Source organism: Argopecten irradians, chromosome 15 (genome assembly GCF_041381155.1).
Source record: "Argopecten irradians isolate NY chromosome 15, Ai_NY, whole genome shotgun sequence".
Taxonomy (NCBI): domain Eukaryota; kingdom Metazoa; phylum Mollusca; class Bivalvia; order Pectinida; family Pectinidae; genus Argopecten; species Argopecten irradians.
In genome coordinates, this window is record NC_091148.1 from 8,996,098 (window position 1) to 9,011,727 (window position 15,630).

The window sequence follows — 15,630 nt, forward strand, 5'->3', positions numbered from 1 at the left end:
AATCCAATTGCTTTTGACAATGGAATTTGGTGAAATTAAAATTGATATTAGTTGGTTAAGTACTTAGCCACATACATCAAGTGCAATTTGCGCATCTTGCAACGCAGCATTTCTGGCGTGAATTACACAGGACAGAGGACTTCTCTCTTGCCATCTATGTAAATGTAGAACTCTCCAGTGTTCTATTTTATGAGAAGGTAGACTAGATACTGGTCGTAATCTGGTAAAAATGCAAAAGAATGTATTTTAGTACACACGAAAGAAACATGTATTATGAATTATATGTAAAAAGCCGGTAACTCTTTCGTCCGTTAATCAGCGACTATTTTATATCATGTTTAGACTAAGTGATGTTTACATGTTTGTTTCTGTATGTTTTGTATATTACCATTTTGTGTCACTTGTATATTCACTTTAGGTCTAGGTTTGGAAGTGGAGAGTTGGATATTTCTGTGCTCCGCACCCGACTGTAATAAATCAGTATATAGAAAAAAATTCCTACAGACTACATTAGAACTATTTCCCCAATACACTAGCTGTGAAAAGTCTATAACCAATCTTATTTCATCAGGCTTACCTGTAAAATTGGACAATGGTCATCCCTGTTTTCAACTTCGTAATTATATGACTTGAAGGCGGTTTGATTGCCAACGACCAAAGGGACAACAGTACGTCCACCACGGACATTCATTACATATTTCAAAGTTGTAAATATCAATTATTTTATTGCCATCTTCAGACATAGACATGTATACAACTAAGATAAATAAGTCACCATCAAACAGATTTTGAAAATTTGATAAGACTCTTGTATTCTAATGATCTAAAACTTCTACAGGATTTAGGCCTCTTTATTAAAAAGTCATTTGAACTGATATAAGCTGGCTTGATAAATGTTTAAGTTCTTGTTTAGATCTACTGTGTGTTATGTACGTGTATGTTTTGCTATCGATCCTTTTTATGGATATAAGGAAGCAATTAAGTTGAATTGAATTGTATAGAGTGTCTTTATTGGATCATCAATACAAATGAACTTGATTTTATTTCTGTGTAATCGTGCCATAGTTTTTAATATATGAGAATCAAATCCAAGAAAAAAAATGCCAATTGAAATCTCTGTTTTATATTCTGCTGATTAAACCATTATCAACGAATCGAAAATAAACAACTGACATACAATCATGTTCAACAAATATTCCCTATAATGCATACATGTGAAATGACATCTTCGATATTCAAGGGGTTGCGATCATTAATGATCTCTACACCCCTGGACTATATCATAGTAAAACTGGAGGCAGCAGAACAGAACATGTAATTTAGTCGTTTTATGTACATGAAAAGAGTCGTAAAGATTACACTGTGGTTGACTGTGTGGCTTTGAAGTTGGGCATAAATGTAGAGATTATGTAATGTCTACTTTTCAAATTACATACAAACAAACTTTTCTTTGGACATCAGTATGGATATAGTATATCTAGACTTCCGAAAGCCCTTTGACCTCACCAACACTTAATGCTAAAACTAGGTCAGCTAGGAATCCATGGGAACATAGGGAAATTGATTGAAACCTTCCTTAAAATAGGAAACAATGAGTAATGGTCATGGGTGCCTGTTATATGAGGAGTTCCTGAAGGAAATGTGATGGGGGGCGTTTCTCTTCTGATTATACATTAAAGGCCCTCTACCTTTCCAGAGTAAAATTAAAAGGTTTGTTGAAAACATTTATATTATAAGAAAATACATATCGATAGCCTTAGATGAGGTAATGATACCAAACAAATGTAAAGCCTGCGTAATATATGATAACTATCGAGATTTATTTCGCTGTTCTGCTGTCTGGCGCAGTAACAGTCAACTAACGCGCGGTGTTTAGGACGACGCCGGGAAACATAACACGACCCATGTTATGAAAATTAACTTTCCATTCATTTTCTTTTAAGAAGAAGATGATGATAAATGACTATAAAAAATCATCGACCTCGTTTTACATGCTCATCTTAAAAATTAGAACCCGTTTCGGAAAGGTAGTGAGCCTTTAACGATCTACTCCACAACAGTCATGTTTGCTGACGATATTTAAGTCTATGGACAAGCTTTTTCTCTGGAAGATTTTAACCTGATGCAGAAAGACTTGGATAGCCTCCTTTCAGGGACAAAGGGAGGACAGATCAAGTTAAATACGGAAAAGTGTAAAGTGATGCGCCAAGTGGCCAGTAACCTTCACGCAAGCTGTAATATGAAAGGATGTGACAGTGCAGTGATTCTGGGAAACACCAAGGAAGTAAAAGATTTAGGAGTTATATTTGAACCTTCACTTAAATTCAGTGTTCAAGTATCTCAACCTGTGTTTAAAAGCCAGCAGACTGTTAGGAATGGTACGGAGAGCTTTTACAGTACTCGATAAGGAGATCTTTCTACCTGTTTATCACTACTGGAATATGCAGTTACCGTGTGGAGCCCGAAACAGGTAAAAAGCATGTATGACCTGAGCTACACTGAACGACATATTGGAGAGACTGTGTTACTAAATTCAAGACAAGCTTTTTCTTAGGATGTCGAGTGAGAATTTTGAAGAGCTTTAAGCAAAACTCTTGACATTTTAACTACCATAATGTTTTATCGCAAATGCGCACCGATCAACTATGTGTATTGATGATAAATAAGGGTCTAGAAGCACTAAGTGCTTATTGGACCAAATATCAAGTAAGACAGATAATAGATTCTGCAATAAAGGACACATGATGCGTCGCAAGAGGATGTTGATATTTCAAGTAATACGTACTTACCCGTGCTGCTTTTAGACATGCTTTAAAATATGAAGTATCACATACCAAACGAATTGTACTAAAATTAAATATATTTGCATTTTGCTAATAAGTTAAAATTATATGTTATTTTTTCATCAGTAATCTGAATAGTTGGCTAGACTGGAAAACACCATTAAGATGAAGCGACATGGTACGACTAATTATTAAACCGTCTTTCTCTGGGTCGCCGGTTTGAAGCAAATATGCATGGACAATTACATGTACCATGTACTGACCACATGTCGATGATTTTTCTTCTAGTGATTTAAATTTTCTACCTCATATGCTTTGCACGCTGTTAATTAATATGTTATAGTAAGTATGTTAATTAAATGCAATAACGGCAACCTGATTGTTTTAAGGTACTGTGCCGCTGACGACCGCCTATTTTAGGCCATGGGCTAGGAGGGTTCAACATACATCCCCCCAAACCTCCGAGCCATTATTTTTTTCTGAACCCTTATAACCCACTGATCACAAATCGAAGTGCTAACATTGTAAAAACTGATGTGAATTTCCGGTTATGACGTCATCAAGATGGCCGCCATCTGGAATTGGACTAAAAAGTGAAAAATAGTCACAACATTGACAATACCAAATAATCCAATATATGTAGTGATCTCTACGCAGGAAATAAAAAAAATAAGATTTTAAGCTCAAAAATGGTAATTATTTAGCAATTTTTCAATTTTTTGATTGACGCAGCAAAAATGTTTCCCAACAGCAAACTATTATTTCTAATCCGTTATTTGAGCTCTTATCAATCAGTAAAAACAACAGCAACAAAAATATATGGAAATGCAAAGAATAATTGTTTTACCATCATTTGGTTTACAAAACATCGATTGGTGCGTATACTGGGCAAATGATTTTAATTTTTCGAAATCTAAACCGCTGAACTACAGTTTTCTGGTTATCATAATTTCCTTAAAGCCGCATAATCCGTATCTTTCAGGATCCGTAAAACAAACAATGACAAGATATGGTGTAATAGCCCTAAAAAGTTATTAACTTTCCCCAAATTACAAGTCTAGAAAGTCAAGAGGTCCAAAGATATAAATATGCAAAATTTTATTTTAGACTTATGAGCGGTCCGACAGAAAGACAAAAGTTACCGCCTCCAAAGCCAAGAAATGCTACTTTGCGCATGTCCGGAAATAAAAGTTGTTTACCGCAATGAAGCGAGCTTTGCAGTGAAAGCTCGCCGGCTTAGAATCAACTGCTGATTCGAAGTGAATAAGGAGATTATTTAAACTTAAAAATGTTGTGAATTGCTGAGAATATTATATGGAAACGAATTCGAGCTATGACAACAACTATAATATGTGAATGATCTACCAAAACCACATAAACTGACTTTTCTCCGTCTCAATAAGGTGAGTGTCAACAGTTTATATTTATGTGTTTTGTCGCTTTTTGGAATTGGTACCATAGTGAAATAGATATTAGAAATCAGGAAAAGTGTTGATAAATTGGGGAACATATAACATATCTAATTTTGGATTACAACAGAAGCATACATAGAGTAGTATTATACGCGTTTCCCTAAAAGATGATCGCATTCTTCAGTGTTATGTACGATATAGGCCTACATGTAGCTACTGTTACAGCGTCAGGAGTGTGATATCTTTTCCGTTATCCTATCTGCTGGTCTTAATTATATAAAATTCATACCAATGCATCACAAGTGGTGTAAGTAAGGAATAGTAATTGGCTTTTTACAATATGTTATATATACATTGTATTATGTCCAAAACATTTAGGCTACATAAATTCTGGCACTAGTACTATTAGTACCATTATTCTTGACATGAAAATGCCTTGACCTCTGTAATTAAGAAATGACTCAATAGTATCTAGTGAGGTTTGATTTTGATAAACTTGTATTCAAAAGATTTGTAATTGTTATAAATTTGTGTTTGACAAAAAAATGGAACTAGTTTGTTTTACATGTAGGCTTACACTAGAAGATGAATTTATGTACATTAAGCAATAAACAGTTACCAAATTGTAGTATATAGTCAATATGAATACAATTTGGGTGACAGATAAATAATCATGTCGCCCTAACGGGCGACATTCAATTTATCTATCACCCAAATTGTATTCATATTGACTATAAACTACAATTTGGTAACTGTTTATTGCTTATATTTACATTCAACTATTTTTTGAAGAAACGTCGGTAATAACGCGTTTAAATTTGGCGCTCGTCACATCGCTGACAACAGCGGATATTTTCCAAATATAATATAGTTCCTCAGATTATCATAAATAAACTAATCAAAAATACATTTTGTACCACATCAAACTTTATTTTAGCAATTATACGTATAAATCTACAAAATTATATACACTTTCAAAATATTTATACATTATATCTCTTGATGTGACAGTGAAGATCGCGCAATGTAAATACCCTTCAATAGTAGTGATGCGGTTCCAAATCAGCGCTTGGGGGAGGACGCTGCTGAGGTGATTTTGGCCTAGCTGATGATGGAATTCTATTCCGCGAGAGATAAGATAACAAAGTTATTATTGAAACCACTCATTTTGAAGTAGGATAATGGGATTTTTTTGCGCAACTAGAAAGGTAAGATGCAATCTTATTTTAACCTGACTTTTGTATGATAGTTTTGTAGGATTGAGTTACCTGATTTCGCTTTTTAAACTCTTCTACTTCTACCGGTTTTCGACCTACTTCAACATGGTGAAGATTATGTCGAGTAGTTGTGGAGCATGAAATGAGGGAACTGGAAATTAATATTTGTGTTTTGAGATTGCGGATTTGAATGATGGTACTGTTTCAGAAGATAGAATTTGTGTAGATAGGCCTATCTGTATCTGTAGATAGGCCTAACAGAGATCTGTTTTATTTGTCTGTCAGACATCAGTCGATAACCCCCACTAATGTTTATCAAATAGTTATTGTGATAAAGTAGGTTCTCATTAGCAATGTTGTCTTTTTCTTCGGTCAACATTCGCCGAGCTGTTGTAGAATCTGAGGGTTATTCCCCTTTAATCATCAATTCACAACACTACTGTACGAATCAGTTTCTGTTCTCGGAAGATACCTATGCTTTGTATTACAGTCGCTCCGGAATCTATATTGCTGAGTACATTTTTATGCTGTGTAAAGCTCAAACGATGTGATTGTTCTTAAATTAAGTTGAACATTCCATTAGTTTAAGCTGAGTTTTATCTCGAAATTACACGGCGTAATTCTACTTCAAAAGCTTACCAGGTACCTTGAAAAACTTATATAAGCCCCTAATCCAATAATATTAGATCTCGATATTGAGAAAATTCTGATGTGCAATATCGAGATCTAATGCCCGAACCCTATACGAGTCTTCGCAAGTTCCGCCCTCGAATTAGAGCGGAACTTTGACGCTTAATTACCAAGTGAAAAACTCACCAGAATGTCAAAAAACATGTATAGCGTGAATCAGTAGTTATCCATGAACACATCCTGGTATAAGAATAGGTATGACATAACATTAATCCAAGGAATAATCACACATTTAAGAGCTGACCCATAGCATCGCTGTATAATCTAGGTTAATTCCTATTCAAATTTTCGTCACTTCCGGTTTATCAAATTATAGTACGGTGTATCAAAATGGAAAGATAATATTAATAGTGGTAACCAAGGTTGTTTATATGCACGGAAACAAGTATTTTTTATTAGTTCTGATTGATTATGGAAATATTTAAATAAATTAATGCATTTTAGTCGAAATACTGCAAAATATTTCATAGATAATGATACTTTTACTTTCCGTCACCATTCCGTAATTTGTAACAACCGAGTAAAAATGGCGACCGGGTAGACTTACAAATAGTGGTGGGGGTATAGAAATGTCTAAATTCGGTATAACAGTGCAATGGTGACGTTTTGAATTTTGGATTTAACATGATTTGGGATAATTCTTCCAGGGTATAAAAGGTTAGTGTGAACACAACTTGAAATTTTGAATTTATATCGAGCCCATTTCTGCGCCGTGTGAATCCTGCCTCGATTGTTAGAGGTTAGACACGACGTAATGATCAAAAGTGTCTCGTCGTGCTATACCTCTAACATTGTTGGAGTAATAAGCCCCATGCTGTATTTTTCCTTTTGTTGTTCGACTGCCTCAAATCAAAGTGGTTTTAATTTTCTTTTGTGATCCAGAAGGCCTAACAGACGACGTTCTAAGACGCCGGACGACGTTTTTATGACGTTAAATTATGATTATTTTGTATTTGGAAAGCGTCTACATATTACTGTTCATAACTTCAATATTAAATGTTCTCGTCTTAATTTTCATTTTATTTTCATTAATGCCAACATTTTGAATTTAAAGTTCAATTATTTCAAATACAAATCCTATATGCTGCTAGCTTTGTTAATTGTTTACTGACGGCCATGTTTGTTTTCATTGTTTGTATTCCTATACAAAGACGTCATCACTGTAAATTGCAGATATACTCTCATATACTAAAATATGGTATACATGTATACTAGTGGTATATATGCGAATGCAACATGAAATGTAAATATATATGTATATACAGTATTTATCTCTGTACATTAACTGACATTTACTCCATATTTAATTTCTTTATAGAATGTATGGGACCTTCAACCAGATGACGGAAGTGCAAGATGTGATGGCAGCTCGCCCAAAAATCTCTGAGATCAAAACTGACAGTTAAAAAAATAAAGTGTTTGTAATATACCCATTATGAACCAGAAAGATATGATTTTCAATAAGGAAGGACAGATTCAGACTTGTAGTACAAACCTAGCATAATTCTTTACTACATTATTATCACCAGGATATTTTTAAATAATATATTTCTTCTTCACACAAATGAAAAAGGGAATAATAATGATTATTTCATGTTTACATACCTAGTATGCATAACTTTTGAATAATTTATGAACAATAAACCAATTAAAATAATATATGTCATTTGTCTGAGTTGTTTAATTATGTAGTGTTCATTTTAGAAATGTTCAAATACAGAAAATAAATAGCAAACAAGACTGGGGCTTGATCAAATGTTATTTGGATCAAAAGTCAATGTCAAATCCCAAGCTTTTGGCTCTATAGATATACAGATATCCCTATGTGCACACATATTGCACATATATAAGAATATCCATATATCTGTAGAGACAATAGCCTGTGGTGCCTGTTGTTAAATTGCATTATTCATTATTGACTATTTTCAAGTTCCAAAGTTTTGATTGAATTAGAAAAGGAATAGAGTAAGACTGACAATAACTTTAATTAGTCCAGGTCAATCAAGGTCTACAGGTAAAAGCTCTTAGCAACTCCACTTAACTCACACTAAAGAATTAGGATTGCTTTGAATATATAAAAATAAACTAACAAAATAATCTGATAAAGTTAGATTTTCCACCAGGTTTGACTATATACATACTAAAAAATTGAATTTTTACTGCAATTACTCTGATGACATGAGAATCACATGCTATGGTCAGCTTATTTACTACTGGATGCTATTTTGAACTCCGGTCATTTTTATTGACTTAAAATTCAATGCATAATATGTGTACATGTACACTATACAATGTATATGAATGTGTATGAAAATGATTGTATAAGAAATACCTGAGTCTTTCATTATATACCTGTTTCTGATTCATTTGATTCAAATTCTGGACATCATATAATATGATAGCTATATGGTTCCTTGGCAAGCTATATCCTTTGGACGGCCGTAACGTATTTAATAATTCATTTGCCCCATTTCATGCACCCTTCTGGAGCCCCACTGAGACCGTTGAAAACTAAATACTAGTTTTTTGAAAAGAAGATGTTCATCCCTATATAGCATGTCAATATCGATTCGGTCATTGCATTAGTGACGTCACAAATAAGTCAAAAATTGAGATCTGAAATCCGGATTTTAGTGTGTGACCGGAAACCTGTCGTTGTGAGCTTAATTATCAAGATACAAACATGCAGACGGTCTTAAACGATAGAAGAGATATCAAAGTAAGAGAAAATAGAGAGAAAGGGAAAATGAAGGGGAAAATAGCACCGATTTCAAAAAAAAAAAAAAAAAGTCCCACGCGCAGGTTTCTGCCTCCTATGACCCGTGCGTGGTAACCTTTAGGGGACTTCCGGTGACTGTTTGTTATCATCGTGAAAATGGCATAAGACCGAAATCTAGATGCAAACTGCTTTCATAGATGGCATTTGTAACCTACTATCAAAATTGAGTCAAGTTCGAATCCTGCCGGCCGTCGAAAGGATATGTACATGTACATGTACATCACAAATTAGACCAAGAGAGCTGTCTTCATTATCTAATAATTAATTTTCTCTTTGTTTCTGGCTTTCCTATTCATTTTTTTCATTCCACGATGAAAAAAATCCGAAAATTTCGCCGAAACCCGACGTTATCATGACGTCACAATAGAAACATTGACGTTGCGTATTGATTTGGAAAAAATAATCCCTTGTAACAAATTAATGGAATCGTACGTGTAAACGTATTTCATTTTATAAAGTAGCCTGGAAAATTAATTATAAGCATTGAAGTCACTATTGTTTAATTTCATCGGGTTATGAAATAAATTTTGTGACGCGGATTTCACACAGTTTGCAAAAAAAAATTCTTTCATACCCCGATGAAATTAAGAAATAGTGACTTCAATGCTTAACACAGAAAATATATACATAATTGCATGTTAGACTTTCAGAACCTTTAAAACACACTAAACCGCTTTTCAACCTCAACCCCTATCTTTCTTTTTATTTTTTCTTTAATTTTCTGTATTCCATGAAATCATATAACCAAATGTTTATAGTTTCACCAGAAATTTATCATCATGTTTTTGACGAACATGGAGCTTTTCCAATATAGATATCAGAAATATACATACATGTATAAAGTTTTTTTATCCTGCAACTGCCATACATACTGACGGATAACTACAGCCGGATAAACTTGTGCTTTATCCGTCGATACGAAATGCTTTATCCGTCAATATGATCATGTGAATTTGTTCCACATCCGACAGAACATTTTCTAACTTGACCCCGAACTTTTACCTTTCGGTGAATCGAACGTCAGTCATTCCCGCTAAAAACGTGAAGTCACATTCACCGGGATGATGTCATTTTTACGATATCGAAAATCTCGAATGGCGATGTCGTCTCGTATTGTAAAGTACATAATTGAAATTCTTTGATGGGTGATTATTGTTTTTTGAGTATTTTCATATTGTTTCAGTCATATTACACACTGAATAGAATTACTGGTACTGTTTGTGAACGCGCTTATATATTTCCCACGACAGTGAAAAGGAGTAAACACTCATTCCGTTTAATGAATGAATGTTTTCCTCCGCATCAAAGACGCGTCTCGCTTCGGGCGAAACCAAGTGAATAACTGGCAATTTTCTGCGTTTTGAATGTCATGATAGTTGCAGGATAAACAGAATACACGGTTAGTATCTTACAATACAAGGTTTATTTTGGTGCTCGACACGGAAAGCCGAGATGACTCGGCAAACGTCATCTCGGCTTTCCTAAGTCTCGCACCAAAATAAACCTTGTATTGTAAGATACTAACCATGTATTCTCTATATACTAGTTCATGGCGGTACATCCTAATTTTTTTATCACACATAGATATGTATACATATATACACATATGACTTTGAACAAAATGCATATAATGTCAAGTTTGCTCTCTGTGCTTATGTTACTCGATTTATTAATGTATTTCATTTGGACCTTTATAAAATAAATGGTTATCCAAGGCAAGTCAAATATCGTATGAGATATTTATTTAAAAAAGTATCACCAGAGATTTACATGTAGATAACCATTTTTGTCTCTATCTAGTACGATGTATCTTGTCTATTTAATTAGTTGTCAATACCATTATTTTATATCTGGTACATTTTTGTACAATTCATTATCTAGTCTAGTACGATTTATTGTATCGCGACACGTATTTTACTATTTTATACGAAGTTTAAATACCGTTCCAACAAAAGTCCTTCCGGTGGCCCCTGGAAATTAGGCAAAGCATAGTCAACCGATCGCCGTATTGTAAACACTCAAAATAACCGAATGGAACTGCATGTATGTGTACACGACGATAATGTACATATATTGTTCTGGGGACGCTTTAACTTCACCACATAACCAAACATTCATATGTTCATGATAAGTAACAAGTTCTTCCGTAGAAGTTCTTGCTAACATGAACGACATACTTTTGACTGGGCACGCCATTTCGTTTGGGTCTGGAAAGTCACGTGTATCGTCTAAGCATTGAAAATGGCGCGGTATGCATATTCAAACACTCTGGATATCGAACTTTCAATCATTAATTTCTTTTGAACTCGGGACTTTTTTAGTGTGTAATTAGGGGAAAGTTGATAACTTTTTATAATATATGTACCCTAATTTTCTTTTGTTGATTTACGGACCCTGAAAGATACGGAGTATGCGGCTTTAATTAGAGCATTGACTATTGACGATTTATAAGCGTAAAACATGAATGTACATTTGACAGAATATCTCGGTGTGACAGTCACAGTTTCCTAAATTCAAAATTTCCAAACATAATCCATTTTCATGTTTGTAATTTTGTAGACTAACAGCGTCTCAAAAATAATTATTATAACACAACACCTACTGCGTAACAAATATAACCTAAGCTAAGCCTGTGTTTCCGTTCATATCCTTAACAGGTTTCAAAACGCTTAAGTGTCTATGAAAACGAGCACATCCATTGTTTATTTCCTATGCATATCATAAGCAAAATGGCAGATATTACTAGAGTGTCACATATTTATTTCACTGGTTCTGAATGGTAATCGATATCATTTTGCGTGCTTTCTCCCCTCATTGCTCTATCCACTGAAGTGACTCGGCATGTCTGTTAGCTTGTACATGCGGTCCGAATCGGAGTAATCGAGGTATCAGTATCCAATTCGTCGAAAACCAGAGCGTCTTCGATGTCATTTCGATGAGCTGATTTGACAGTACATTACTAGTGTTGCTCTTGCCTGTCATCTTTCATGACCATCCATGGCCAGAGTTCATATCAGGAACAACGGTTTCAGGGATGAGGGAGCTCTTCCAGATTCGAACATATCATATATGCTGTTTCAGACTTCTCCAGCATAATGGTAATTATACCAGGATCACATTCTTCCAATTGTGGAATTGGTTCTCCTTAGCCGTAGATCCATAATTCGTATGAAGCACTATTTATCAACCTTGTCAACACTCCTGCGACCATAGATGTCACAAGTGATATCTCCTCGAGGCCTTAAATGTTAAATGTTTTACTCTTCGCCAAGCCTGGAAACCACTTGCAGCAAACTATTGAGTTTTCTGGAGAGTCTTCTCTGGTCTGACTTTTCCCACTAACTTGAAGGTGCTGGTTGTGTCTCATTTGGTGTATGCGTAGAGACACCATTAGGGGTTCGCCAGAAAAAAGTTCTCTAAAGTACGTACTACCGAACTTTGCAAAGAGTTGATCTTCACTGCAGATCACATTTATGACTTCAATGAATTTACCTGTGCCATCTATGGTCGCTGAAGGTTCACAAGAAGGAGGAATTGTGCTATATACAAATTAAGGCAACCAACTCAACCCTTCGAAGAATGTGTTTCTGGTGTGTTTTCCATCATGAAGGGGAAGTCTGGAATACCGCATACGATATGTAAATCAATAAGTTGGAAACAGGAAGAGCTCCCAGATCCATGAACCCGATATTCCTGATGTTAACACTGGCCATGGACGGTTGACATGTTAGAGCCACGATGGTAAACCGGTATTGTAATGTCACATCAGCTCATCAGCTCATCAGCTCATCGACATCGCAGACGACACGAGAAAGCACGCACCATGATAATGATTATCATTAAGGACAAGTGAAAGAAATATGTGACCATGTGGTAATCCATCTGATATTTCCTTACGTTATACAAATGAAATAGACACAAAGCGTTTCTGAAACCATCATGATATTAACAGAAACACTGACTTACCTAAGTTTTAATTTGATACCTTATAAGTTGGCGCTGTGCTTAAATAATTCTTTTTGGGACGTTACTTGTCTGCAAAATTTCGAACATATAAAAAATGGATTATGTTAGGAAATTTTGTCTCACTTATAGATATTCAGTCAACTTTAAATTCAAACTTGTTAAGAAATATATCTTCAATAGCCAATGTTATATTCCGGAAATTCTAACATACCAGGAAACCAGTGTCAACGGTTTGGAAAAAAACTAACAATCATATGCCCATTATACGCACCCGGTGATGTTTTGTAAACCAAATGATGGTAAAACAATAAGTCTCTTTTGCATTTCTATATTTTTTGTTGTTTTTACTTATTGATAAGAGGTCAAATAACTGGTTAGAAATAATAATTTGCTTTCGAAAACATTTTTGCTGCTTCAAGCCAAATACAACATGTATGAAAAATTTGCAAAATAATTATCATTTTTGAGCTCAAAATCATATTTCGTCATTTCCTGCGTACAAATCACTACATACATTGGATTGTTTGGTCCTGATATGTATTTGTTGTTCTGTTGTGGTCATTTTGATACCTCATTTGTCTACTTCGGTCGAAAATGTCAATGTTATGTCTCTTTTCCAGAGATGGCGACCATCTTGATGACGTAATAACTGGAAGTTCATCCTAAGCTATGCAATAATAGCATTTGATTTGTGATCAGCGGATCATAAGGTTTCAGAAAAATATTGCTTTGGAGGTTTATGGGTTCTGGCATATGGAACGAAGGGAAATGAAACAACTCTGACAGTCTTATTCAGATTGAAAGTATACATACATATTCTTATATTGCTATAGGCATTTTTTAAAGTTACATGTGCCGTATTTTTCATACTCACGAATCAAAATGAGCTTTTAATATGTAATTCATCACCAAAAATTACCAACTTTTTGAAAATTACAGTGCTTTCAATGCATAGGTTTTAATTTTACATGTACAAATAAGAGCTGAAAATGATTTTTGGCAGTACTGCCAAAAATCATTTAATGTTTTTACATCAATAGTGAAGTGAAATGAGTACATACGGTGAGACCATGAAGCCAAATTGTGGCCTACAATTTCATTACACATTTTTACAATGTTTTTAGTAATTATAAAGTGACTTCTGCAGGTATGTTTTCATTTAAACATATTTAAGGCATAAAAACAACAATTTTTCAATACAAAATTTCTGTGTTATAACTAATGTTTATAAGTCATCTGAAGCCATTTTAAAGGTTTTTACAGCTTTATTCATCAAACCTTATGGTTTTTAATAGATTAACGATGAAAAAATAGCATGTCAAAATTATCGCCTAGTTACGGCACATATAACTTTAACATTTATTTTATTTCAAAAATGTATCAAAACAAGTATTTATTTCTGTGAGACATGGGATATTTTTACGAACATCAAATAACCCCTCAAACTATGAGAATTATGCTTTATTAATGTTTTAATTGTGCATTAATTGATAATTAGCAACATTTGAAATGGTCTTAACATGTCGAAATGAAGTAGACATGTTTGTATTTTTAATACGACATTTGAATAACCGACATTATTCATTTATTTTCCATCCATTGTGTGTACCATTCAGTAAATATCATCTTATGAAACGCCTAACCAAATTTTGGTAATTAATTCATATATGTTCACAATCTCGATCGGTTCCTGTTGTCCAGACGACAAAATCTTTCTTTAGAATGATTGCTACTACCGTAATATTTATGTCAAGCTTCCTAGACTTTTACACATTTACCTAAAACTACCTAGATAAAAATCTGTTAAGTATTGTGTTTAGGCCCTGGTCCGTGTCGAAGTGAGTTACATGTAGGAGACGGTTAAAAGGTAAACACAAAATATATAGGGTACATGTTAGAGGGAACTACACAGGACGATGACTGCAGGTGAGCCTGAGTTAGATTAGGGAAAGGGCTCATAGACAGCGAAACCTGTACAGAACGGATGGAATAATGTTAGGGTCACAGACATCGGAGCCTGTTTACAACGGTTATTATAACAGGGTTACAGACAGGGAACCTGTATATAATGGTTAAAATAATGTCTGGGATATAGACAGTGTAACCTGTGTGTAACGAATGTAATAGTGTTAGGGTCACAGATAATTAAACCTTTGTATAACGGATGTAATATTGATATGGTCACAGATAGTAAAACCTGTATAAAGCGGATAAAATAGTGTCAATGTCACAGACAGCGAAACTTGTGTATTACGGATGTAACAATACCAGGTTCGCAGATAGTGGAACCTGTATTTAACGGATGTAACAATATCGGAGTCACAAATAGGGAACCTGTATACAACGGATAAAATAATGTCAGGTTCACAGACAGTGATACGCGTATTATTATAAACGGATGAAATTATGTTAGGGCTACGGACAGTGAAACTTGTAGTTACCGGATAAATATAATGTCTGGATCACAGACAGAGGAACCTTTGTAAAAAGGGAAATGTATAATTACAGAGACACAGATAGTTAAAATTCTTTATCAGGACAGAAAACAATAAGACCTGTGTATATCGGACACTCATTTGTCAGGACAGAAATCAGACCTATGTATATCGGACACTCCTTTGTTAAGACAGAAATCATACATGTGTATATCGGATACTGCTTTGCCAGGACACAAATCAGACCTGTGTATGTCTGACACTCCTTTGCCAGGACAGAAATAAGACCTTTGTATATCGGACACTGCTTTATCAGGACAGAAATCATACATGTGTATATCGGATACT